The following is a 26,083-nucleotide window of genomic DNA, read 5'->3' as shown; positions in this document are numbered from 1 at the left end:
CTGAAAGAGCCGAAAATAAAATTCAAGCCATTTGCAATATTGAAGAATCCTATGGACAAAATATTTAATCACGTAGGAAGCATCAGAAGAAAATGGAAGGAATACACACACATTGTACCAAAAAGAATTGGTCAATGTTCAGTCATTGCAGGAGGTAGCATATATCAAGAACAAATGGTACTGAAGGAAGATGTCCAAGCTGCACTGAAGACACTGGCTAAATACAAGACTGCAGGATATGATAGAATACCAACTGAGATGTTTCAACAAATGGATACAGTGCTGGAAGAGCTCAGTCATCTTTGCCAAAAAGTTTGGAAGACAGCCACCTGGCCAATTGACTGGAAGAGATGCATGCCCATTCCAAAGAAAAGTGACCCAACTGAATGTGGAAATTATCGAACGATATCATTAATATCACAGCAAGTAAAATTTTGCTGAAAATCATTCTCAAAAGTGGTTTCAGCAGTACATCAACAGGGAGCTGCCAGAAATTCAAGCTGGATTCAGAAGAGGACGTGGAATAAGGAACAGCATTGCTGATGTCAGATGGATCCTGGCTGACAGCAGAGAATATCAGAAAGATGTTTGCCTGTGTTTCATTGACTATGCAAAGGCATTCAACTATGTAGATCATAACATGTTATGGATAACATAATGGGAATTCCAGAGCACTTAATTGTGCTCATAAGAAACCTGTACATAGATCAAGAGGAAGCCATGCAAATAAATCAAGGGGATATTGCCTGCTTTAAAGTCAGGAAAGGTGTGCATCAGGGTCGTATCCTTTCATCATATTTATTCAATCTGTATGCTAAGCAAATAATCCAAGAAGCTGGACTATATGAAGAAGAATGTGTCATCAGAATTGGAGGAAGACTCATTAACAGCCTGCTATATGCAGGTGACATAACCTTGTTTGCTGAAAGTGGAAAGGATTTTGAAACACTTACTGAAGAAGATTAAAAAAAAAAAAAACTACAGGGGTCCAAGTCGGCAGAATAGACAGATGCTTCCGGCAAACCCTCTTAAAACAAAAACCAAAAAAAACAAGTGAAATGAGTATATTCATGACAAGCTGAACATCAAAGGCAAAGTTACAAAATGAACTGGGCAGCAGGGGGAGGAAGAAATGGTTCAGAAGCGAAGAGGGCATACTGGGTGACCTGAATCTCCAGGAGCCCTAAGGTACCATTCCCGGAAGTGGCTGCAGCAGGCCGATATTAGAATTCAGTCACAGTTTCCTCAGGAAGAAGCAGCCAGCCACACACTCTACTCACACCTCCAGACACAGAGAAGAATGGTGCTCTCTGCAAAAGCTAAGTACTTGCGTATATTTTACAGTGCCCACCACCCCCAGGCCGGCTTCAGCAGCTGTTGATTTCCCTAGGCCTGAGATAGGCCCTGTTGCACACCTAGAGCAATCCTCCCGGCCTTGTAGAAGCAATAAATTTGCAGTTGGGGGAAAAGATAATTTGCTAGTTCCGCTAACCAGGGGAGCTCTGGACAGAAGCAGCTCCTGTTCAGGCATAAATGGTCTGTGGACTTTCAGTACCTTGCCTCTCTGCATGGACTTGTGTGGGCCTATGTCAGGAGAATAGGCCCTTGTTGGAAGACTACAACTGTTTCAGCTGTGCAGTGGAGAGGTAGGTGTTTGATGTTTGACACCACTTTGCCTATTAAACAAGGTCCTCAACAAGTCAATCAGGGGTGTAAGGACAGGTGGATACACTCAGGTCACCCAGCCACCCGCAACAGGGGTTGAAGGATGACTGGTATCTCATAGTCCTTACAACCAAAAACATTGGGTGCCAATGGTCCATCTGCAGAACCATCCACCTGTACAATCCAGAGAAGAGGGACACACTTTCTTCAGAGTCTTGAGGGATGATTCTCAGCCCCCTGCCTTGTTCAGAGCATGACCCCCTGCTGCAACCAGATACCAGTACCTGCACCAATCACCCCTGCCCCTCTAAGACTGTAGGACACAGTCTGTACCACACACTTGATGATCAGCTTCCTGGAGACCTGAGCAGAATTCATACAGGAAAACTAAATGGACTTCTAGATTGATATACCTGATAAAAGCTGTAGCCATCTGAGGATAGAATGTGAGAGCTTCAAAGGAGAAAGTAATCAAGGTACCTCACTCAAGCAATCCACTTGGGCATATCAAAACAAAAAAAAGCAAGAAGCTATGATACAGTAAGCAAACATTAAATAAAATAATACAATAACTTATAGGTAGCCCAGAAAAAACAGTCAGTATCAAGTCATATAAAGAAACAGACCATCATCACCTCAACAAGCTCTCAAAACAAAGAATCAAGGGATCTACTAGATGAAAGTGCCTTCTTGGAATTACCAGATACTGAATTCAAAAGATTAATATACAGAACTCTTCAAGACATCAGGAAAGAAATCAGGCAATACACAGAACAAGCCAAGGAACACACAGATAAAGTAGTTGAAGAAATTAAAAAGTTATTCAGGAACATAATGAAAAATTTAATAAGCTGGAAAAATCCATAGACATATAAAAAAAGACATATAGCAATCAGAAATTCAGAAGATTATCAATAAAATTAAAGAAGTAGACAACACAATAGAAAGTCAGAGGAGCAGAACAAAGCAAGTGGAAGGTAGAATTAGGGAACTTGAAGATAAAGCACATGACACAAATACATTTCAAGAAAAATCAGACAAAATAATTTTAAAAAAGAAGAAACCTTCAGAATCATGTGGGACATAATCAAGAGAAATACCTACGAGTGATTGGAATACCAGAACACAGAGGGATAACAGAAAATACAGAGAGGATTGTTGAAGATTTGTTGGCAGAAAACTTCCCTGATGTCATGAAAGATATCTATCCAAGATGCTCATCGAACTTGACATAAGTTAGATTTTAAAAGAAAGTCACCAAGACATATTATAATCAAACTTGCCAAAACCAGACATAAAGAGAGAATTTTAAGAAGAGCTAGGCATAAATGAAAATTCACCTACAAAGGGGAGTGAATAAGAATAAACTCGGACTACTTGGCAGAAACCATGCAGGCAAGAAGGCAATGGGATGACTCATATAAAGCTTTGAAGAAAAAAAATTGCCAGCCAAGAATCCTATACCCAGCAAAACTGTCTCTCAAATATGAAGGTGAAATTAGGGCATTTCCAGATAAACAGAAGTTTAGGGAATTCATAAAAACAAACCAAAACTACGAGATGTACTAAAGGGAGTTCTTTGGTTAGAATATCAATACTACCAGGTATGAACCCAAGACTAGAACACTGGACAGAGCAATCAGATGTCAACCCAAATGGGAAAATAAAAAAAAAAATTAATCCGTATTAAAAAAATGTTCACAACAGGAAAACGGCGATGTTATTATGTAAAAGAAGACAACATTAGAACAATAAAGAGGGACTAAGAAATGTAGTCATAGATCTTTTATATGAAGAGGAAGACAAGGCGATACAAAGAAATAAAAGTTAGGTTTAAATTTAGAAAAATATGGGTAAATATTTAAGTAACCACAAAGGACAAACTATCCTACTCATCAAAATAAAATACCAGAAAAAAATAAAGGCTCAGCAGAAACAAAATCACCAACAACAAATATGAGGAAGAGACAATATATAAAGATAAACTACACAGCACAAAAAATTAAGTGGGAAAAAGAAACCGCCAACAACACACAAAAAAAGACATCAAAATGATAGCACTAAATTCATACCTATTGATAATTACACTGAATGTAAATGGACTAAATGCACCAATTAGAGACAGAGAGTGGCAGAATGGATTAAAAAAAAATGATGCTTTATATGCTACCTATAAAAGACAAACCTTAGACTTAGAGACACAAACAAACTAAAACTGAAAGAATGCAAAAACATATATCAAGCAAACAACAATTAAACAAGAGCAGGAGTGGCAATATTAATTTCTCATAAAATAGACTTGAAAGTTAAATCCATCAGAAAGGATAAGGAATGACACTAAATAATCATTCAAGGGACAATATACCAGGAGAACACAACCATATTAAATAATTATGCACCCAATGACTGGGCTTCAAGATACATAAAACAAACTCTATTAGCACTGAAAAGTGAGATAGACAGCTCCACAATAATAGTAGGAGACTTCAACACACCACTTTCAGTGAAGAATAAGACATCCAAAAAAAAGCTCAATAAAGACATGGAAGATCTAAATGCCACCATCAACCATAGACATATACAGAACACTCCACCCAACAGCAAAGCCAAGTATACTTTCTTTTCTAGTGCAAATGAAACATTCTCCAGAATAGAGCAAATATTAGGTCATAAAATAAGCCTTAGCAGAATACAAAACATTGAAATATTACAAAGTGTCTTCTCTGACCATGATGCTGTAAAAGTGGAAATCAATAACAGAAAAAACAGGGAAAAGAAATCAAACGTTTGGAAACGGAATAATACCCTGCTCAAAAAAGACTTTAAGGACGGAATAAAGAAATTCATAGAATCCGATGAGAATGAAAACACTTCCTATCAGAACCTTTTGGACACAGAGAAAGCAGTGCTCAGAGGTCAATTTATACCAATAAATGCACACATACAAAAAGAAGGAAGGGCCAAAATCAAAGAATTATCCCTATGACTTAAACAAATAGAAAGAGGGCAACAAAAGAAACCTTCAGGCACCAGAAGAAAGCAAATAATAAAAATTAGAGCAGAATTAAATAAATTAGATGAAGGAAAAATAATTGAAAGAGTTATCAAGACCGAAAGCTGGTTCTTTTTAAAAAATCAACAAAATTGATAAACCGTTGGCCAAACTGACAAAAGAAAAACAGGTGAGAAAGCAAATAACCCAAATAAGAAATGAGATAGGCGATATAACAACAGACACAACTGAAATCAAAAGAAATCATATCAGATTACCATGAAAAATTGTACTCTAACAAATTTGAAACCTAGAAGAAATGGATGAATTCTTACAAACACACTACCTACCTAAACTAACACAAACGGAGGTAGGACAACTAAATAGACCCATAATAAAAGAAGAGATTGAAAAGATAATAATAAAAAAACTCCCAACAACAACAAAAAAAAGCCCTGGCCCGGATGGCCTCACTGCAGAGTTCCACCAGACTTACAGAGAAGAGTTAACACCATTACTATCAAAGGTATTTCAGAGCATAGAAAAGGATGCAATACTCCCAAACTCATTCTATGAAGCCAGCATATCCCTAATACCAAAACTAGGTAAAGACTCCACACAAAAAAGAAAATTACAGACATATACCCCTCATGAACATAGATACAAAAATCCTCAACAAAATTCTAGCCTATAGAATTCAACTCCATATCAAAAAAAATAATTCACCATGACGAAGTGGGATTCATATCAGGTATGCAGGGATGGTTCAACATTAGAGAAACAATTAATGTAATCCATCACATAAATAAAATAAAGGCAAGAATCAAATGATTTTATCAATTGATGCAGAAAAGGCATTTGACAAAGTTCAATGCCAATTCATGATAAAAACTCTCAGCAAAATAGGAATAGAAGGAAAATTCCTCAACATAATAAAGGGCATTTATACAAAGCCAACACTAACATCATCCTAAATGGAGAGAACCTGAAAGCATTTCCCTTGAGCCCAGGAACCAGACAACGATGCCCTTTATCACCTCTCTTATTCAACATTGTGTTGGAGATCCTGGCCAGAGCAATTAGGCTAGACAAAGAAACAAAGCGCATCCAGATTGGTAAGGAAGAAGTAAAAATATCTTTATTTGCAGATGACATGATCTTATTCACAGAAAACCCTAAAGAAAACTACAGAAACTAATAGAAGAGTTCAGCAGAGTATCAGGATACAAGATAAACATGCAAAAATCAGTTGGATTCCTCTACGACAACAGAAAGAACATTGAGGAGGAAATCACCAAATCGATACAATTTACACTAGCCCCCACGAAGAGAAAACACTTAGAAATAAATCTTACCAGAGATGTAAATGACCTATACAAAGAAAACTACAAGACACTTCTCCAAGAACCCAAAAGAGACCTCCGTAAGTGGAAAAACATGCCTTGCTCATGGATACGAAGACTTAACATTGTAAAAATGTCTATTCTACCAAAAGTGATCTATAAATACAATTCAAATTCCAATGACATTTTTTAACGAGATAGAAAAATAAATCACCAACTTCTTGTGGAAGGGAAAGAGACCCTGGATAAGTAAAGGATTAATGAAAAAGAAGAACAAAGTGGGAGGCCTCACTCTACCTGATTTTACATCCTATCATACCATCACAGTAGTCAAAACAGCCTGGTACTGGTAAAACAACAGATACATAGACCAATGGAACAGAATTCAGAATCCAGACATAAATCCATCCACATATGAGCAGCTGATATTTGACAAAGGCCCAAAGTCAGTTAAATGGCAAAAAGATAGTCTGCTTAACAAATGGTGCTGTCATAACTGGATATGCATCTGCAAAAAAATGAAACAAGACCCATACTTCACTCCATGCACAAAAACAACCTCAAAATGAATCAAAGACTTAAATATAAAATCTGAAACGATGAAGATCATGGAAGAAAAAATAGGGACAACACTGGGAGCCCTAATACTTGGCATAAACAGTATACAAAACATTACTAACAATGCAGAAGAGAAACTAGATAACTGGGAGCTCCTAAAAATCAAACACCTATGTTCACCCAAAGACTTCACCAAAAGCATGAAAAGATTACCTACAGACTGGGAAATTTTTTTTAGCTATGACATTTCCGATCAGTGTCTGATCTCTAAAATCTACATGATACTGCAAAAACTCAACTACAAAAAGTTGAATAACCCAGTTAAAAAATGGACAAAGGATATGAACAGGCAATTCACAAAAGAATACACTTAGGTAGCTAACAGATACAGGAGGAAATGCTCGAGATCATTAGTCATTCGAGAAATGCAAATCAAAACCAATGACTGCCTGACAGGCAACACAACAGAGCATCCCTGAGGGAGAAGGAGAGCAGTGGGATGAAGAATCCAAATTCTCATAAGACCAGACTTAATGGTCTGATTGAGACTAGAAGGACCCTGGCGGTCATGGCCCCCAGACCTTCCATTGGCCCAGGATAGGAACCATTCCCAAACCCAACTCTTCAGACATGGATTGGACTGGACAAGGGGTTGGAGAGGGACGCTGGGGAGGAACAAACTTCTTGGATCAGGTGGACACTTGAGACTAGGTTGGCATCTCCTGCCTGGAGGGGAGATGAGAGGGTGGAGGGGGTTAGAAGCTGGCAAAATGGACACGAAAAGAGAGAGTGGAGGGAGAGAGCGGGCTGTCTCATTAGGGGGAGAGTAATTGGGAGTGTGTAGCAGGGTGTATATGGGTTTTTGTGTGAGAGACTGACTTGATTTGAAAACTTACGCTTAAAACACAATAAAAATTTAAAAAAAAAGATGCAATCACAATAAAAAAAAACTACTATGAGATTTCATCTCACTCCAACAAGGCTGGCATTAATCCAAAAAGCACAAAATAATAAATGTTGGAAAAGTTGTGGAGAGACTGGAACACTTCTACACTGCTGGTGGGAATGTAAAATGGTACAATCACTTTGGAAATCAATCTGTTGCTTCCTTAAAAAACTAGAAATAGAATTACCATATGATCCAGCAATCCCACTCCTTGGAATATGTCCTAGAGCAATAAGAGCCTTTATACGAACAGATATGTGCACACCCATGTTCATTACAGCACTGTTTACAATAGTGAAAAGATGGAAGCAACCAAGCTGCCCATCAATGGATGAATGGTTATATAAATTATGGTATATTCACACAATGGGATACTACACATTGATAAAGAACAATGATGAATCCATGGAACATTTCATAACATGGAGGTATCTGGAAGGCATTATGCTGAGTGAAATTAGTCAGTTGCAAAAGGACAAATGTTGTATAAGACCAGTATTATAATAACTGGAGAAATAGTTTAAACAGAGAATAAAATATTCTTTTTGGTTACAAGAGGAGGTGAGGGAGGAAAATAGGGGGAGAGGTTTTCACTAATTAGATAGTAGATAAGAATTATTTTAGGTGAAGAGAAAGACAACACACAATACAGGAAAGGTCAGCACAACTGAACATCCAAAAAATTCCATAAACTTCAAATATTTTAAACTCAAAGAGATCCAGACTGCGACACACCTCAGTCAACCTAATGAAAACCAAAAACAAAAGAGAATCTTGAAAGGAGCAAGGGAAAAGGGACTTAGATTAACAGATCATTTTTCATCAGCAGCCATGGAGGCCAGAAGGTGGTGAAAAAATATTCAAAGTGGTGAAATCAAACCAAAACAAACAAACCAAAAAGAAACCTCTTGGTCAAGAATTTGGTATCCAGCAAATCTATCTCAAAAATGAAGGAAAAATTAACGTATTCCCAGAAAACGAACAAAAACACAATGCTAACCCAATAAGTTTTCCCTACAAGAAATACTAAAGGAGTACTTCAGGCTAAAATGAATGGACAGTAGACAACAACTTGAATGCAAATAAAGAAATAAAGCATTCGGTAAAGATTTAACTATATAGTTAAATATAAAAGACAATATATAGTTCTTGCTCATAACCTTTTTATTTTCTTATCTGATTCAAAAGACAACTGTATAGAGTAATATGTATACAACTGTGTTGATTGGCTTATTTTGTGTGAAGGTGTAATTTGTACGACAATAATAGTACAACTATTGTCAAAGGAACTGAGCTATATAGGAAAAAAAATTGTGTATAAAACTTAAATTAATTGCTTTTAGTCCAAATCAGTTGTTTTAAGATGTTAACTGTAATTTCCTGGGCAACCACTAAGAAAATAACTTTTAAAAATTAACATAAATAAAGCAATTAAAATGCAATAGTAACAAATATCTACTTAACACAAAAGCTGAGAGTAAAGGAGGAAGAATAACAATAAAAATATGACATACAGAAAGCAGATAGAAAAATTAGATATAAATCCTACATTATCATTAATTATATTCAATTCAAATCAACTGAACATGCCAATCAAAAGGCAAGAATTAGTAGAAAAGATTAAACAAAACTAATATGATCTAAGTATATGCTGTCTATAACAGACACTTTACATTCAATACAAAAATAGGTTACATGTAAAGGGATAGTAATGATATACTGTTACGGATTGAATTGTATCCCCCCAAAATGTGTGTCAACTTGGCTAGTCCATGATTCCCAGTATTGTGTGACTGTCCACGATTTTGTCATCTGATGTGCTATTCCTATGTGATATAAATCCTACCTCTATGATCTTAATGGAAGCCCTGGTGGCACAGTGTTTAAGAGCTCTGACTGCTAACCAAAATGTTGGCAGTTTGAATACACCAGCTGTTCCTTGGGAACCCTATGGGGCAGTTCTACTCTGTCCTGCTGTGTTGCTATGAGTCAGAATCAACTTGACGGGACACAATGACAACACAAGTGATGTTAATGAGGTAGGATTAGTGGTAGTTATTCTAATGAGGCAGGACTCAATCTACAAGATTAGATTGTGTCTTAAGCCAATCTCTTTTGAGGTATAAAAGAAAAAAGCTATCATAGAGGCATGGGACAGAATACCACCAAGAAACAAAAGCAAGGAGAATACAGTGTTCTTTGGACCTGGTGTTTTTGCACTGAGAAGCTCCTTGACCAGGGCAGATTGATGACAGGGGCCTTCCCCTAGAGCTGACAGAGAAAGCCTTCCCCTGGAGCTGACTCTCTGAATTCATACTTCTAGCCTCCTATTCAGTGAGAGGATACATTTCTCTGTTAAAGCTATCCACTCATATTTCTGTTATAGCAGCACTAGACAACTAAGATGTATGCCATATAAATAGAAACCTCTGAAAACAGCTGAAGTACCTATGCTACTATCAAACAAAATAGACTTCAAGGGGGGGAAAACCCTTCAACTAGAGATGAAGAACAGTTTATAACGATGAAATGATCAATTCATCAGACAGACATAAAAATTACAAACACATATACACATGAGTACCCAAAATGCACTAAGCAAAAACTGACAGAATTAAAGGAAAAAAAATATATATTCAATATTAATAACTATAAACTTCAATACCTCAGTTTCTATAAGGTATAGAAAAACTAGAAAAATCAGAAAGAAAATAGAAGACTTGAATAAAAACAAAAGAATAAAAAAAGTTAACATATATCTATAGAACACTCCACACAACAATAGCAGAATATACATACTTCTCAAGTGAACTTGTCACATTTTCTGTGATAGAGCATATATTAGACCATAAAAATCTAATAAATTTAAAATGACTGAAATCATATAAAGTATGTTCTCCAATAACAATGTAAAGAAATTACAAATCAGTAACACATAAAAATTTGGGAAATTCTAAAATATGTGGAAATCAAACAACACACTCCTAAATAACAAATGAATAAAACAAAAAATCACAAGAGAAATTAGAAAATATTTTGAGATGAATAAAAATGAAAACAAAAATACCAAAATTTATGGGGCATAGCAAAAGCAGTTATTAGAAGGAAATCTAGAGTTGCAAATGCCTATATTAGAAAAATCACAAATAAATAACCTAACCTTCCACTTTATGAAACTAGAAAATGAAAGGCAACCTAACCCCAAAGCAAGTAATGGATAGTAATAGTAAATATTAATGCAGAAATTAATGAAACAGAATACGAAAACAAAAAAAAGAAAATCAACAAAATCAAATTGGTTCTTTGTAAAGAGCTAAAAAATGACAAAACTTTAACTACATTGACCAAGAAAAGAAAGAGAGAACTCAAGACACCAAAATTGGGAATGAAAGAGAAGAAATCTCTACTAATCTTACAGAAATTCTAAGAATTACAAGGGAATACTATAAACAATTTTATGTCAAAAAAATAGAAAATTGCATTGAAATGAAAAAAATTCCTAGAAAAACACAAACTACTGAAATTGATCAAGAAGAAATAAAAATATACGTAGATCTAAAACAAGTAAAGAGAATATCTCCTAGACTGAGAGTTAGGGTCCAGATAGCTTCAACGGTGAAGACTACCAAACATTTAAGGAAGAATTAGCTTGAATTCCTCATAGAAGACAAGGAAGAGGAAACATTTCCTAACTCATTCTGTAAGTCAAGTACTACCTTGATACCTGTCATGGATTGAATTACATACCCCCAATATATGTGTCAACTTGGCTACGCCATTTCCAGTATTGTGTGGTTGTCCTCCATTTTGTAATCTGATGTAATTCTCCTACGTGTGGTAAATCCTAAACTCTATGATGTTAGTGAGGCAGGATTAGACGTAGTTATGTTAATGAGCCAGGACATAATCTATAGGATTAGATTGTATCTTGAGTCAATCCCTTTTGAGATATAAAAGAGAAATGAGCAGAGAGGAGAGGAACTTCATACCACCGAGAAAGAAGAGCTAGGAGCAGAGCTTATCCTTTCGACCTGGGTTTCCTGCCCTGAGAAGCTCCCAGGCCAGGGAAAGATTGATAGAAAGTGCCTTTCCTCAAGAACCAACAGAAAGAGAAAGGCTTCCCCTGGAGCTGGTACCCTGAATTCAAGTTCTAGCCTCCTAGACTGTGAGAGAATAAATCTCTTTGTTAAAGCCATCCACTGTGGTATTTCTGTTACGGCAGCACTAGATAACTAAGATAATACCTAAAGCAGACAAAGAAATCAAAAGAAACTAAAACTACAGATCAGTATCCTCTATCAACACAGGCATAAAAAGCTTCAACTACATACAGTCAAATCAAATCCAGCAATGTATAAAAAGAATTATACACCATGATCAAACAGATTGTATCTGGGAGTGCCAGGTTGGTTTAATATATGAAAATCAATCAGTGTAACACAAAATAACAAAATAAAGGACAAAAGTTACATGATTACCTCAATAAAAGCAGAAAAAAATTAGAAAATCCAACAATCATTCATGAAAAAAATTCAGTGATCTAGGAAAAGAAACAAATCTCCTCAAAACTGATAAAAGGCATCTACAAAAAGCCTACAACTAACAATTTACTTAATAATTAAAGACTGGATGCTTTCCCCTAGGATCAGGAAAAGACAAGGATGTCTGCCCTCATTACTTCTATTTAACACTGTGCTGAAATGTCTAGCCATAGAAATTAGGCAAGAAAAAGTAATAAAAGGCATATATTTTGGAAAGGAATAAATAAACGTTTCTCTATTCATAAATAACATGATTTCATATATAAGCCATCCTAAGAAATCAACAAGGAACTACTGGAACGAATAAATGATTCAGCAAATTTGCAGGGTACAAGATCAATATATGAAAATCAATTGTATTTCTATATACTACCAAGGAATTTATGAAAATTAAATTGAGGAAAAAAGATCCATTTACAATAGCATCAGAAAGAATAGAATATTTAGGGATAAGCTTACGAAAAGAAGTGCAAATAAGGCTTGGAGTTTGTGAGCAATCAAGCCCCAGTAGGGAAGAATAGGAAAACCAACCCAGGAAATGGTGCCTTGGTGCGCCACTAGCTTTGTGCCATGGAGGTCCCAGGAGGGAGCAGTGTGCAGTACATAGTGTGGCCCTGACAATGTAGGCAGATAGCCACCCATGAAGGCACCACAGGCAGAGAAACCTCTGCACACAGCCCTGAAAATTGTACCTGGAAGCCCCATCTTTATGAATGCTCAGGCTGGGTCTGGAAAGCTGGACCAAAAAGCCCAAGAAAAGGACAAAGGTAGGGTACAGCACTGAGGATTTGAGCTGCCATATGCCAGGAAACTACTACAACAGAACAGCGTGAATTAGAATTTATGAACTTACTGGCAAAGGGTATGGCGAGCCCCTATGCCTCTTCCATATGACCAAGCCATGCTTTTGGCAGAAGTAGGGAGGTCCAGTGCAGACCTACCCGTCAGACACAGGACCACCCACCAGCACTGCCGAATCATCTACCTGTTACTCACTTCTGCCCAGAAGCCTAGTCTGATGTGCCTGCAGACAACTGTGGACCTGCCCACCAGCTCCACGGATCCACCCAACAGTTGAAAGCCCACACAGCAGCCTTGGGTCCTGACCACCAACTAGTGGCTGGCTCTGAAACCAAAAACAGAGCTCCTGGGAATAATATCTGGAGTGCCTTCTTCCCTAATCACTCCAACACAGCAGAGGGAAGCCTGAGAACCACTTAGAAGCTGCCTGTCACTGCCCCTATCCACTCCAACACAGCAAACAGAAGCCTGGGAACCACTCACCAGCCGCCTGCCAGCTGACTCAGGGTACAGCATGGACCACAGTGCACTAGTAGTCAGTTTAGACACAGACAGGTGAGGTTGACACAGTATGGACCGAGGTATCTGAACATCCAGAGTTGGGACAGTGTGGCTGGGAGAGAACTACTTGGGCAGGAGATCTTGTGAACCTAAGGAAGAATCAAGGCAAACATAAAGCAGACTGGTATTGATAAACAATGAAAACGCTGTGAGTCAGCAACAGCTACAGTTTTCAAGGCTTTTCCCCCAAGAGATGACATAGATAGTTGAGGGTTTCCGTTACTCCACAACAATTTAAGAAAAAAATAATAACATAAACAACACAGAGAAACTGATGGACTAGAAGAGCTAGTTGCCAGCCCAAGACATAGAAGGCTTTCTGAGTTGTTCCCATAACGGCTCAAACGCTGTCAGTAAGGGAAAAGCCAAAGGACCAGAGTGCCCTCTAGTGGAATCAAGGGGAAGAGGAAGGAAAATAAATAAATAAAACCCACACATACAAACCAAACCAAACCAAAACCACTGTCCTAGAATAGATTCCGACTCATGCGACCCTATAGGACAGAGTAGAATTGCCCCATAGAGTTTCGAAGGAGTGTCTGGTGGATTCAAACTGCCAACCTCTTCGTTAGCAGCTGTAGTGCTTAACCACTGCACCACCCCGGTTTCCATACAAACATAAGTCCTGAGAAAGGAGAAGATTCTGAGTCCCAGAACTACATCAGTAAAATATTCAAATGCCTTGGGTTCGACAACAACAAGAAAAAATTATAAGGTATACAAAGACACAGAAAAAAAAAAGGCCCAGTTAAAAGAAAAATATGAAAAAGCTAAAATCGGTCCTATGGAGACCAGGATAATGGAAAATATACAGAACTTTCAAAAAACAATGTTAAATACATTCAAAGAATGCAAAGAATACACATATGAAACCACTGATATAAGAACTCAGGAAAAGGTTTAAACACAGGAGAAAACATTCTTTGATGGTTACAAGGGTGGTGAGGGAGGGAGGGAGAGGGTATTCACTAGATAGTTGATGAGAATTATTTTAGGTGAACAGAAGGACAGCATACAATATAGGGAAAGTCAGCACAACTGGACTAAACCAAAAGCTAGGAAGTTTCCTGAATACAACCAAACACTTTGAGGGACAGAGTAGTAGGGATGGGGGTCTGGGGACCATAGTTTTAGGGGACATCTAGGTCAATTGGCATAACAAAGTGTATTAAGAAAACGTTCATCATCCTACTTTGGTGAGTGGTGTCTGGGATTTTAAAAGCTAGCAACAGGCCGTCTAAAATGCATCGGTTAGTCTAAGCCCACCTGGAGCAAAGGAGAAAGAATACTAAAGACACAAGGAAAACATGAGCCCAAGAGACAGAAAGGGCCACATAAACCAGAGACTCCATCAGCCCAAAACCAGAAGTAGATAGTGCCCAGCTACCACCAATCACTGCCCTGACAGGGAACACAACAGAGAATCCCTGATGGAGCAGGAGAAAAGTGGGATGCAGACCTCGAATTCTAGTAAAAAGACCAGACTTAATGGTCTGACTGAGACTGGAGGGACCCCAGAGGTCAGGGCCCCCAGACTCTCTGTTAGCCCAAAACTAAAGCCATTCCCGAAGCCAATCCTTCAAAGGTTAGAGCGGGCTATAAAACATAAAATGATACTGATGAGGAGTGTGCTTCTTAGCTCAAGTAGACACATGAGACTATGTGGACAGCTCCTGTCTGGAGGGGAGATGAGAAGGCAGAGGGTAACAGAAGCTGGTTGAATGGACATGGGAAATACAGGGTGGAGAGAAGGAGTGTCCTGTCACATTCTAGAGAGAGCAACTGGGTCACATAAAAATGTGTGTATAAGGTTTTGTTTGAGAAACTGACTTGAATTGTAAACTTTCACTTAAAGCACAATAAAAAAATAAATAAAAAACTTCATTTTCCTCATCTTTATTATTAGTGTTGGTGGGCAATTTTAATAATAGTTATATTAACTGGTCTTCCTTGTAGGCCTATGGATATTTTCCTATCACTGACAGCATTGTACTTCAGGATAGATCCTGAAAAGTTCTTTTTCTCTATAAATGCAATGCTGTTCCTCTTCAATTTCTCATTCCTGGCATTGTAGACCACATGATTTTCCAAATTCAAAATGGCCAACACCAGTTCGTTTCAGCTCACTAATGCCTAGGATATCAAACTTTACATGTTCCATTTCATTTTGATCCCATATAGATGGTTCTTAAAAGAACATAATCCTCAAGACAGACACTTTTTACTGGTTATGTTGAACTATTTTCTGGTTTTAAGAAGACTTCAGAGATACATTTGGTTTAAGTTTCAAGATTATCTCAGAACAGTAGTTTCAGGGGTTCATCCAACCTTCATCATTCCAGGAAGTCTGGAGTCTATGAGACTTTGAAATTTTGTCCCACATTTTCTCCTTTTGAACAGGGTTCTTCTATAGAACCTTCGTACAAAATATTCAGTATTTGTAGCCAGGTACCATCCAACTCTTCGGGTCTCATGGCAAAAGAGGCAGTTGTTCATGGAGGCAATTAGATACACATTACATATTGCTGTTGTTGTTAGGTACCGATGAATCAGTTCCAACTCATAGCAAACCTATGTTCAACAAAATGAAACACTGCGCAGTCCTAAGCCATCCTCATAATCGTTGTTATGCTTGAGCCCATTGTTACAACCACTGTGTCAGTTCATCTCCTTGAGGGTCTTCCTCTTTTTCACTGACCCTCTACTTTATCAACCATAATGTCCTTCTCCATGGACTGGTCCCTTCTGATAACATGTCCAAGGTGTGTGACACGAGCTCTTGCCATCCTTGATTCTAAGGAGCATTCTGGCTGTACTTATTCCAAGACAGATTTGTTCTTTCTTTTGGCACTCCATGGTATATTCAATTTTTTTTTTTTTTTTTTTACCAATGCCATAATTCAAAGGCATCAACTCTTCTTCAGTCTTCCTTATTCATTGTTCAGCTTTCACATTCCTGTTAGGTGATTGAAACCACTATGGTTTAGGTCAGGCGCACTTTAGTCCTTAAAGTGACACCGTTGCTCTTTAATATTTTAAAGACATCTTTTGCGCAGATTTGCCCAATGCAATGCATTGGTTGATTTCTTGACTTCTGTTTCAGTGGGTGTTGATTGTGGATCCAAGTAAAATGAAATCCCTGACAGCTTCAATCTTTTCTCCGTTTATCATGAAGTTGCTTATTGACCCAGTAGTGAGGTTTTTCGTTGTCTTTATGGTAAGGTGTAATCCATACTGAAGGCTGCAATATTTGATCTTCAGTAAGTGTTTCAAGTCCTCTTCGCTTTCAGCATGCAGCGTTGTGTCACTTGCATTTCACAGGCTGTTAATGAGTCTTCCACCAATTCTGATGCCACATTCTTCTTCATGTAGTCCAGTTTATTGGATTATTTGCTCAACATACAGACTGAATACGTATGGTGAAAGGATGCAACAGTGACACACGCCTTTTCTTATTTTAAACTATACAGTATGCCTTTGCTATGTTTGAATGACAGCTTCTTGGTCTATGTACAGGCTCCTCACTAGCAATTAAGTGTTCTGGAATTCCCATTCTTCACAATGTTATTCATAATTTGCTATGATCCACACAGTCAAACGCCTTTCCATAGTCAATAAAACACAGGTAAACATTTTTTTTCTGGTATTCTCTGCTTTCGACCACAATCCATCTGACACCAGCAACGATATCCTTGTTTCACGCCCTCTTCTGAATTCAGTTTGAATTTCTGGCAGCTCTCTGTGGATGCACTGCTGCAACTGGTTTGAATGATCTTCAACAAAATTTTACTTGTGTGTGATATTAATGATATTGTTCAATAATTTCCACATTCTGTTGGATCACCTTTCTTTGGAATGGGCACAAATATGGATCTCTTCCAGTCAGTTGGCTAGGTCACTGTCTTCCAAGTTCCTTGGAATAGACAAGTGAGCACTTCCAGTGCTGCATCCATCTGTTGAAACATCTCACTTGGTATTCCACCAACTCCTGGAGCCTTGTTTTTTGCCAGTGTCTTCAGTGCAGCTCAGACTTCTTTCAGTACTGCTGGTTCTTGATAATGATTGAACGTCAACCAAATCTTTCTGGTGTGGCGACCCTGTGTATTTCTTCCATCTTCTTTTGATGCTTCCTTCTTTGCTTAGTACTTTGCCCATAGAATCCTTCAATATTGCAACTTGAGGCTTGAATTTTCTTCTCAGTTCTTTCAGCTATATTGATGTTTGTGCATTCCATTTCATTTTTGATGATTTCTAATTTTCCTACATTCATACTTTGTACATTCCACTTTCTGATTATGAGTGGATGTTTATAGCTGTTTTTTCTCGTATTGAGTCATGCCACATCAGCAAATAAAATCCTGAAAGCTTGACTCCATCCGTGTCATTATGGTCAAATCTACTTTGAGGAGGTAGCTCTTCTTCAGTCGTATTTCAGTGCCTTCAAGCCTGAGAGGTTTGTCTTCCGGCACTATATCAATGTCCACTGCTGTTCATAAAACTTTCACTGGCTAATTTTTTTCAGAAGTAGACCACCAGGCCCTTCTTCCTAGTCTGTCTTAGTCTAGAAGCTCAGCTGAAACCTGTCCACCACAAGTGATCCTGCTGTTATTGTAATACTAGTGTCATTGCTTCCAGCATCACTGTAACATGCAAGCCACCACAGTACAGCAAACTGACAGAAGCTTGGGGACACTTTCCATATCCTCCTTCTGTTCCCAACTCCTCTCCTTCTTCCTGTGTTGCGCCAGGAAAATAGCAATGAATTGTTATTCCTAGGATGGCTGTTTGCAAACCTTTGAGACCCAGGCACTATGCAATGAACAAGGAGGTATAAGAGAAGCACTAAACCTGTTAATAAGCCAATTAACTAAGATGTCCCATGTAACCATGACTCTGCACCACCAAACCAAGAAACCAAATCCCATGAGTTTTTTGTTGCACATAAGCTGCCTCAGCAGCTATTTTTTTTCATTGTTGAAAATATATCTATTACACAACTTTTTATAGGTGTGCAACTTATAGACAGCAATTACAACAATCAGCTGCATAACCCTACCCTTAATCAATGTGATTTTTCCATCACTGTTAACCTCCCTTTTCCCCCTCCCTCCTGCCCCTGGTGACTACTAATAAACTTTGTTTTCTATACATTTGACTTTTCTTGTCTTTTTATGTAAGTGAAGTCATACAAGACTTGTCCTTTTGTGGTTGACTTCATTTCACTCAGCATAATGTCTTCAAGCTCCATCCAGACTGTAGCACATATTAAGACTGCATTTCTCCTACTGAGTAGCATTCCCTAGTATACCCATAATCCATTGCCGTCAAGTCGATTCCAACTCACAGCTACCCTATAGGACAGAGTAGAACAGCCTCATAGGGTTTCCAAGGAGTGCCTGGTGGATTCGAACTGCCAACCTTTTGGTTAGCAGCCATACTTCTTAACCACTACATCACCAGGTTTCCATTCCATAGTATATATGTACCATATTTTGTTTATCCGTTTATCTGTTGATGGGCATTCAGGTTGTTTGCACCTTTTGGCTATTGTGAATAGAGCTGCAATGAGTATAAAAGTCTTTGAGTCTCTACTTTGAAGTCTTTTGGGTATATACCTAGGAGTGGAATTGCTGGGTCATTTGGCAGTACTAAGTGTTTCAGAGTTTCAATTGTCTAAGCCCTTCACATTCCTGGTTAGGTTTATTCCTAGGTATTTTATTCTCTCAGATGATATTGTAAATGGAATAGTTTCCCTAATTTTACTTTCAGATTTCTCATTGCTGTTGTATAGAAACCAAGCTGATTTTATTTTTTCTTGTTGACCTGTACCCTACAACTTGGATAAATTCCTCTATTTGCTTTACAAGTTTTTTTGGTGAACTCTGTAGGATTTTCTATATGTGCGATCATATGACCTGCCAATAAAGAAAGTTTTACTTCTTTTCCAAGCTGGATACCTTGATTTCTTTTTCTTGTCTTATTGCTCTGGCGAGGACTTCTAATACAATACTGAGTAGCAGTGATGAGAGTGGGCACCTTTGTCTTGTTCTCAACTTCAAGAGGAAAGCTCTCAGTCTTTTTCTATTAAGTGTAATGTTAGTTGCTGTCTTTACATTTATGCCCTGTCTTTACACATATGCCCTGAATCATATTGAGGAATTTCCCTTCTATTCTAATCTTCTTTAGGGTTTTCTTCAAGAAAGGGTGTTGGATTTTATCAAATGTTTTTTCTGAATCCATAGAGATGAGTGTGTGGCTCTTTTCATTTGTTCTATTGATGTGGAGTATTACTTTGATTGATTTTCTAATGTCGAACCATTCCTGCATTCCCAGAATAAATCCCACTTGGTCATGCTATATGACCATGCTGTTGAATTCTGTTCACTAGTATTTTGTTGAAGATTTTCGAATCTATATTCATTAAACTGGAAACCCTGGTGGTATAGCGGTTAAGTGCTACGGCTGCTAACCCAAGGGTCGGCACTTCGAATCCGCCAGGTGCTCCTTGGAAACTCTATGGGGCAGTTCTACTCTGTCCTATAGGGTCTCTATGAGTCAGAATTGACTCGACGGCACTGGGTTTTTGGGGTTTATATACATTAGATACTGGCCTGTACTTTTCATTTCTTGTGGTGTCTTTGTCTAGTTTGTATACCAGGGTTATGTTTGCTTCATAGAATGAATTAGAGAGTATTCCTTCCTTGTCTACCTTTTGGAAGAGTTTAAACAGTATTGGTGTTAATCTTCTCTAAATATTTGGTAGAATTCCCCAGTGAAGCCATCTGATCCAGGATTATTTTTTGTTGTTGTTGGGAAGTTTTTGATCATTGATTTGATCTCTTCACTCCTTATGTGTCTCTTCACTTGAGTCAGTTCGGGTAGGTAGTGTGCTTAAAAAGAATCTGTTCATTTCGTCTAGGTTATCCAGTTTCCTGCCATACAGTTGTTCATAATATTCTGTCCCAATTATTTTTATTTCTATCTAGTGATTTATAATGTCCCCATTTTAATTTCTTATTTTGGTAATTTTCATCTTTTTCTTTCTTTGTCAGTCCAAAGGATTGTCAATTTTATTGATCTTTTCAAAAAACTAACTTCTAGTTTCATTGCTTCTCTCTACTGTTTTTCTGTTTTCAATTTTATTTATCTCTGCCCTGATATTTCCTTTATTATTTCCTTTCTTCTGATAGGTTTAGTCTTTGTTTGATCTTCTCTTTCTAGTTCCTGGAGTTGTTGATCGAGGCTGCTAATTTGAGATCTTTATTCTTTTTTTCATGTAGGCATTTATCACTATGTTTCCATTGAGTACTGCCTTCGATGCATCCCTTAAATTTTGGTATGTTGTACTTTGATTTTCATTTGACTCTAAGAAATTTGTGATTTCTCTTTTGATTTCTTCCTTGTCACATCAGTAGATTAATAGTGCGTTGTTTAATTTCCATATGTTTCTGTATTATCATTTTTTTTGTTGTTTTCCTGTTACAGATTTCTAGCTTCACTCTGTTGTGGTCAGAGGAAATACTTTGTATGATTTCAATCTTTTTAAATTTATCCAGCCTTGCTTTGTGAACTAATATGTGGTCTATTCTGGAGAATGATTCATGTGCACTGGAGTAAAATGTATATTGTGCTGTTTTTGAGTGGAGTGTTCTATATATATGCCTGTTAAGTCTAGTTGGTTTATAGTGTCATTTAAGTCTTCTATTTACTTGTTGATCTTCTTTCTAGATGTTCAGTCCAATATTGAATGTGGCGTATTGAAATCTTCAACTATTATTGTAGTATACAGAACAGTGATTGAGAGTTTGACTGCTAACCAAAAGGTTGGCAGTTCAAATGCACCAGCTGCTCCTTGGAAACCCTATGGGGCAGCTCTACTCTGTGAGTTGAAATAGACTCGGTGACAATGAGTTTTGGCTTTTGGTGATCTATTTCTCCCTTCAGTTCTACCAGTGTTTGCTTTATATATTTAGGTACCCTGATGTGTTGGGTATATATATTTTATCTTAAAGTCTGCTTCATATGATGTTAAGATTGCCACCCCAGCTCTCTTTTGGTTATTATTTGTGTGGAATACTTTTTCCATTCTTTCACTTTTAACCTGTTTGTGTCCTTAGGTTTCAGGTGTGTCTCTGGTAAAAAGCATATGGTTGGATCATGTTTTATTGTCCATTCCGCCACTCTCTGCCTTTTGATTGGAGCATTTAGTCCCTTTCTTTCACTGTAATTAATGATAAGTTGTGATTTATTTCTGCCGTTTTGTCATTCACTTTTTGTGCATCCTAAGTCTTCTTTTTCTTGGTCCTTTACTACTGCTTGCTTTCGTGTTTTCTTGGTTTATTGTAGTGAGCCTTTTTGTTTTCTTCCTCCTCTCTTTTCGTGTATGTTTTTTATATATTTTCTTAGTGGTTACCATGATTATTACTTTTAACAGCTTGTATTTTTAACATTCTGAGGTAAGTTGGTGACAACTTAACCAGTAACATAGAAGAAATTCTATATCTACACCATTCCTCTCCCCTCTTTTGTCATTGTTTTCACTAATTATGTCTTTATATTTCAAGTGCCCTGTAACATAATTTATTCTTGAGTTTTATATATTTATTATTAAAAACATGAAGGACAAAACTTTTAGAATTATCAAGCATGAATACCTTATTACTAGCCCTTATACTTGTCCATGCATTTCTCTTTATTATGGTTCTTTCTTTTTATGTACAGGTTTGAATTACTTTCTAGGGTCTTTCCCCCTCCATCTAATGAACTCCATTAGTATTTTTTGTAGGGCTGGTCTGGTGGATATGAACTCTCTCAGCTTCTCTTTTTCTGGGAATGTTTTAATCTTACTTTCATTAGTAAAGGATAGCTTTGCTGGGTATATTATTCTTGGTTGACAAAGTTTTTTTTTTTTTTCTTTCAGCCTTCTGGCCTCCAATGTTTCTGACTAGAAATCTTCATTTAATCTTATTGGGAATCTTTTCTTTGTGGCTATTTGTTTCTCTCTCATTGTTTTCTGGTTTCTCTCTTTATCTTTACTTTTGAGAGCTTAACTATGCTGTGTCTTGGTGTAGATCTCTTTGCATTTATTCTGTTTGTGGTACTTGGAGTTTCTTGGGTATGTAGATTTATGTCCTTTGTTAGACTAGGGAAAATTTCTTCATTATTTCTTCAAATATTTTTTCCGTCCCTTTATCTCTCTCATCTCCTTCTGGATTTCCATGACATGTATATTAAGTGTCTTGTTGTTCCATAATTGTATTAAACTCTGCTCAGCCTTCTTAAGCCTCCATTCTTGTTGCTCTTCACCATCTGTAGTTTTAATTATCTTCTTATTCCCTGATTCTTTCTTCTTCCTGACTAAATCTGTTGATAAGTTCTTCTATGTGTTCCTTATTTCAGTTATTGTCCCTTTCAGTTGCAATATTTATTTGTTTGATCCTTATTTTGTTCTCACATTGTTTTTGTTATTTCTTTTAGCTCTTTGTCTATGTCTCCCCTTAGTTTAATTATGTTTAATGTTTTATTATAATTTCCTTTTTTTTATTGTTATTTGACCATCCCTAGATATGCTTTCACTCCTTTTGTCATGCTCCTTTGGAAGAGCCATTGCTTCTCTGTTCTTTGTGTGTCTTGTGATTTTTTGCGGGGGTGTTGGAATTTTTGAGGGTGTTAACCTTCTCAGTTTTCTCCAGTATTTGTTGTTTTTGCCCACACTACTTTCTGCAACAAAAATTCTTAGGTGGGCAGAGCCTTTGACCTTTGCTTATCATTTCCTCTCCCTCCCTTTGATAGCTCCTTCTTTCTCTCTGGTTTAATTAGGATTCAGAAGTTCCAGGTCTTAGTTTTCAACTTTCAGTCCCTCCAACCACTCCAGAGAACATGCTGTGGCCAATCTGTCCACCAGTGCACACTGCCACTCAGGCAAGATATCAGGTACTAAACAATCTGTCCACCAGCAGGAGCAGTCCTCTCTCTCTGGTTATTACTCCCTTCCTTTTTCTGTTTCTGCAACCAAGTTTTTAGTCAGAATACTCACACCCAGAAAGCCCCTTTCTAGGCTAGGTACTGCCTGGTTTTATCCAAGGCTTCCTTCCCTGCTCTGTGTGAGCTGCTTATATCTGAGATGGCATTCAGGGGAAGTACAGGCAGGCTTTCCTCCATTTCAAGAGGAGGAGGTGCTGGCACTCCCCAGAAGGACCTCTGAGAGATTAGTCTTGTTAGTTTCAGAGCCCCGGTGGCCCTGTGGTAGTTGGGGGAGCAGTCTCCAATTAGATGACCCATTTCCTGACTCCACCATGGGGAACCTTCTGTAGAAGTTCATATCCGTTCAGGAGCCAACAGTTATAGGTAACAGACCCCCAGAAAAACCTGCCTTATTGCTATCAGAGCCTGCTCCATAGTATGTTGGTTGTGGCTATAGCCTCCACTCAGGATACCTGCTTACTAGCACACAGCAGCTTCTGTCAGCAGTCCTCAGCACTAACTGGAAGGAGAAGCAGATCAACCCAAACTGATACCCAAGGAGGTCTGTCCAGTTGATTTCAGAGGCCCCAGCTGTGGGGTGCACAGGGAGAAAGGTAGAGTGCTGACTATGGGAGAAGACTCCACTGTGGGGGTCTTCTGTTGCAGTTTGCAAAGGCCTGGCAAACAACAATTACCAGTTGGGGGAGGAAGCGTCATGCTCTGGTCAGATCCCCATGGAGATCTGCCTTGTCGTTATCAGAGTCCTCTAGTAAATTGTTGGCTGTGAGTGCAGCCTCCACTCAAGACTCTGGCTTTCTAGCACAGCTGCCTCAGTCAGCAGTCTTCAGCACCTGTTGGGAGTTTACAGACTGCACTGCATGGCCACTTTAGCAATTTGCATTAGACTTGTAGCCTACAGTGTCTGGGTAGGGGATGGTTTGGAACACTCCAAATGGGCCCCTGTGGACATTTGCCTTACTGATTTTAAAGCAGAAGCTTGGGGCCTTTTCTCTTTGTACAGGCAGGTGTTGTGGTGGTTAGGAAGCAGGCTCCTTTTCTGGTGCCACATCTCCAGTTCATAGCAGCTGACAGTGGCCCATGTAGCTGGGGGGAAGGGGCAGGGACAGTGGGAGAAGCAATTTTACTACTATATGAGACTCACTATTGGCTCATTGATTCTTGTCTGTCTACAGTTCACCACTGATTGCTTCTGCTCCCTAATTCAAAGTCCCTCAAAGTGAAGCACCTTTTCCTTTTTCCCTTTTTGGTTGTATATGTGGGGGAGGGTTGAAATGATGGTTTGTTTACACTGCCATCTTCCCAGAATTTTTCTCCATTCACTTAAATCACAGGGCCTGGTACTACTAAGAGACATTCTAAGAGATCTCCTGTATTCCAGACGAACTCTTTTTTTTACCTCTTTTTTTTTTATGTAATATCAGTCCCTTGGTAATCCCCAGGATCAATCACACCACCCAATATGGTAACTGTCTTCTTTGCCTGTTGATCCACAGGCATGAGGATCCCAAAGTGGCCAGGTGGCATTCTTAACTTCCAGTTCAATGGAATCAGTGTTTGTCTCCTGGTAGGAACATGTGTCTTTTTGGAACTAAGACCTTTAAACCCTCAGAGCATAAAGTTGCAGGGACCCAAAACCCACTGCCATCGAGTCGATTCCAACTCATAGCGACCCTATAGGACAGAGTAGAACTTCCCCCATAGAGTTTCCAAGGAGCACCTGGCAGATTTGAACTGCAACCTCTTGGTTAGCAATCATAGCCTTTAAACCCTCAGAGCATAGAGTTGCAGGGACAGGAAGCTAAAATTTTGCAATTGGGCCACTGGGATTATAGTAAGTGGTGCCACTCCCATTTCCCCACCCCTTGATTCCTGGACCCATGAATCCTGGCTATGGGAGAAACAACATCATACATTGGTTGCTGTTTTAGAGCATGTATGGTCTTTGGGAGAATATTACCCCAGCCCTGCAAAGTATTACCACTTAGCTGGTGCTGTATTTGGTCTTTAGATGGTCATTCCATTGCCCTATCAAGGCAGCTGCTTCTGGATGATGAGGAACATGCTAAGAACAGTGAATTCCATGAACATGGACTCATTGCCACACTTCATTTGCTGTAATGCTAGTCCCTTCATCCGAGGCGATGCTGCATGTGATACCATGATGGTCACTAAGGCATTCTGTAAGTGTACAGGTGTTAGTTTTGGGAGAAACATTGTATGCAGGGAAGGCAAATATACTTCCAGAGTAAGTGTGTACCCTGGTAAGAACAAATCACTGCCATTTCTGTGATGGAAGAGATCCAATACAGTCATGTAACTGGCTGATCACCCTGAAGAGTGGTATCATATAGGTGACTCAGTCTATGCTGCTGGCAGATTGGGCACTCAGCAGTGACTGAAGCCAAGTCAACCTTGGTGAGTAGAAATTCATGTTTCTGAGTCTTTAAAACCTCCATCCCTGCTGTCATGGATTGAAATGTGTCCCCAAAAATATGTGTATCAATTTGGCTAGGCCATGATTCCCAGTATTGTGTGATTGTACACCATTTTGTCATCTGATGTGGTTTTTCTATATGTTATACATCCTACCTGGACGATGTTAATGAGGTGAGATAGGTGGCAGTTATGTTAATGAGGCATGACAAAAATCTACAAGATTGGATAGTGTCTTGAGGCAATGTCTTTTGAGATA

The sequence above is a fragment of the Loxodonta africana genome, chromosome 13, assembly GCF_030014295.1.
Source record: "Loxodonta africana isolate mLoxAfr1 chromosome 13, mLoxAfr1.hap2, whole genome shotgun sequence".
In the NCBI taxonomy this organism is placed as follows: domain Eukaryota; kingdom Metazoa; phylum Chordata; class Mammalia; order Proboscidea; family Elephantidae; genus Loxodonta; species Loxodonta africana.
The sequence above is the reverse complement of the archived record's forward strand: the minus strand, read 5'-3'. Positions refer to the sequence as shown.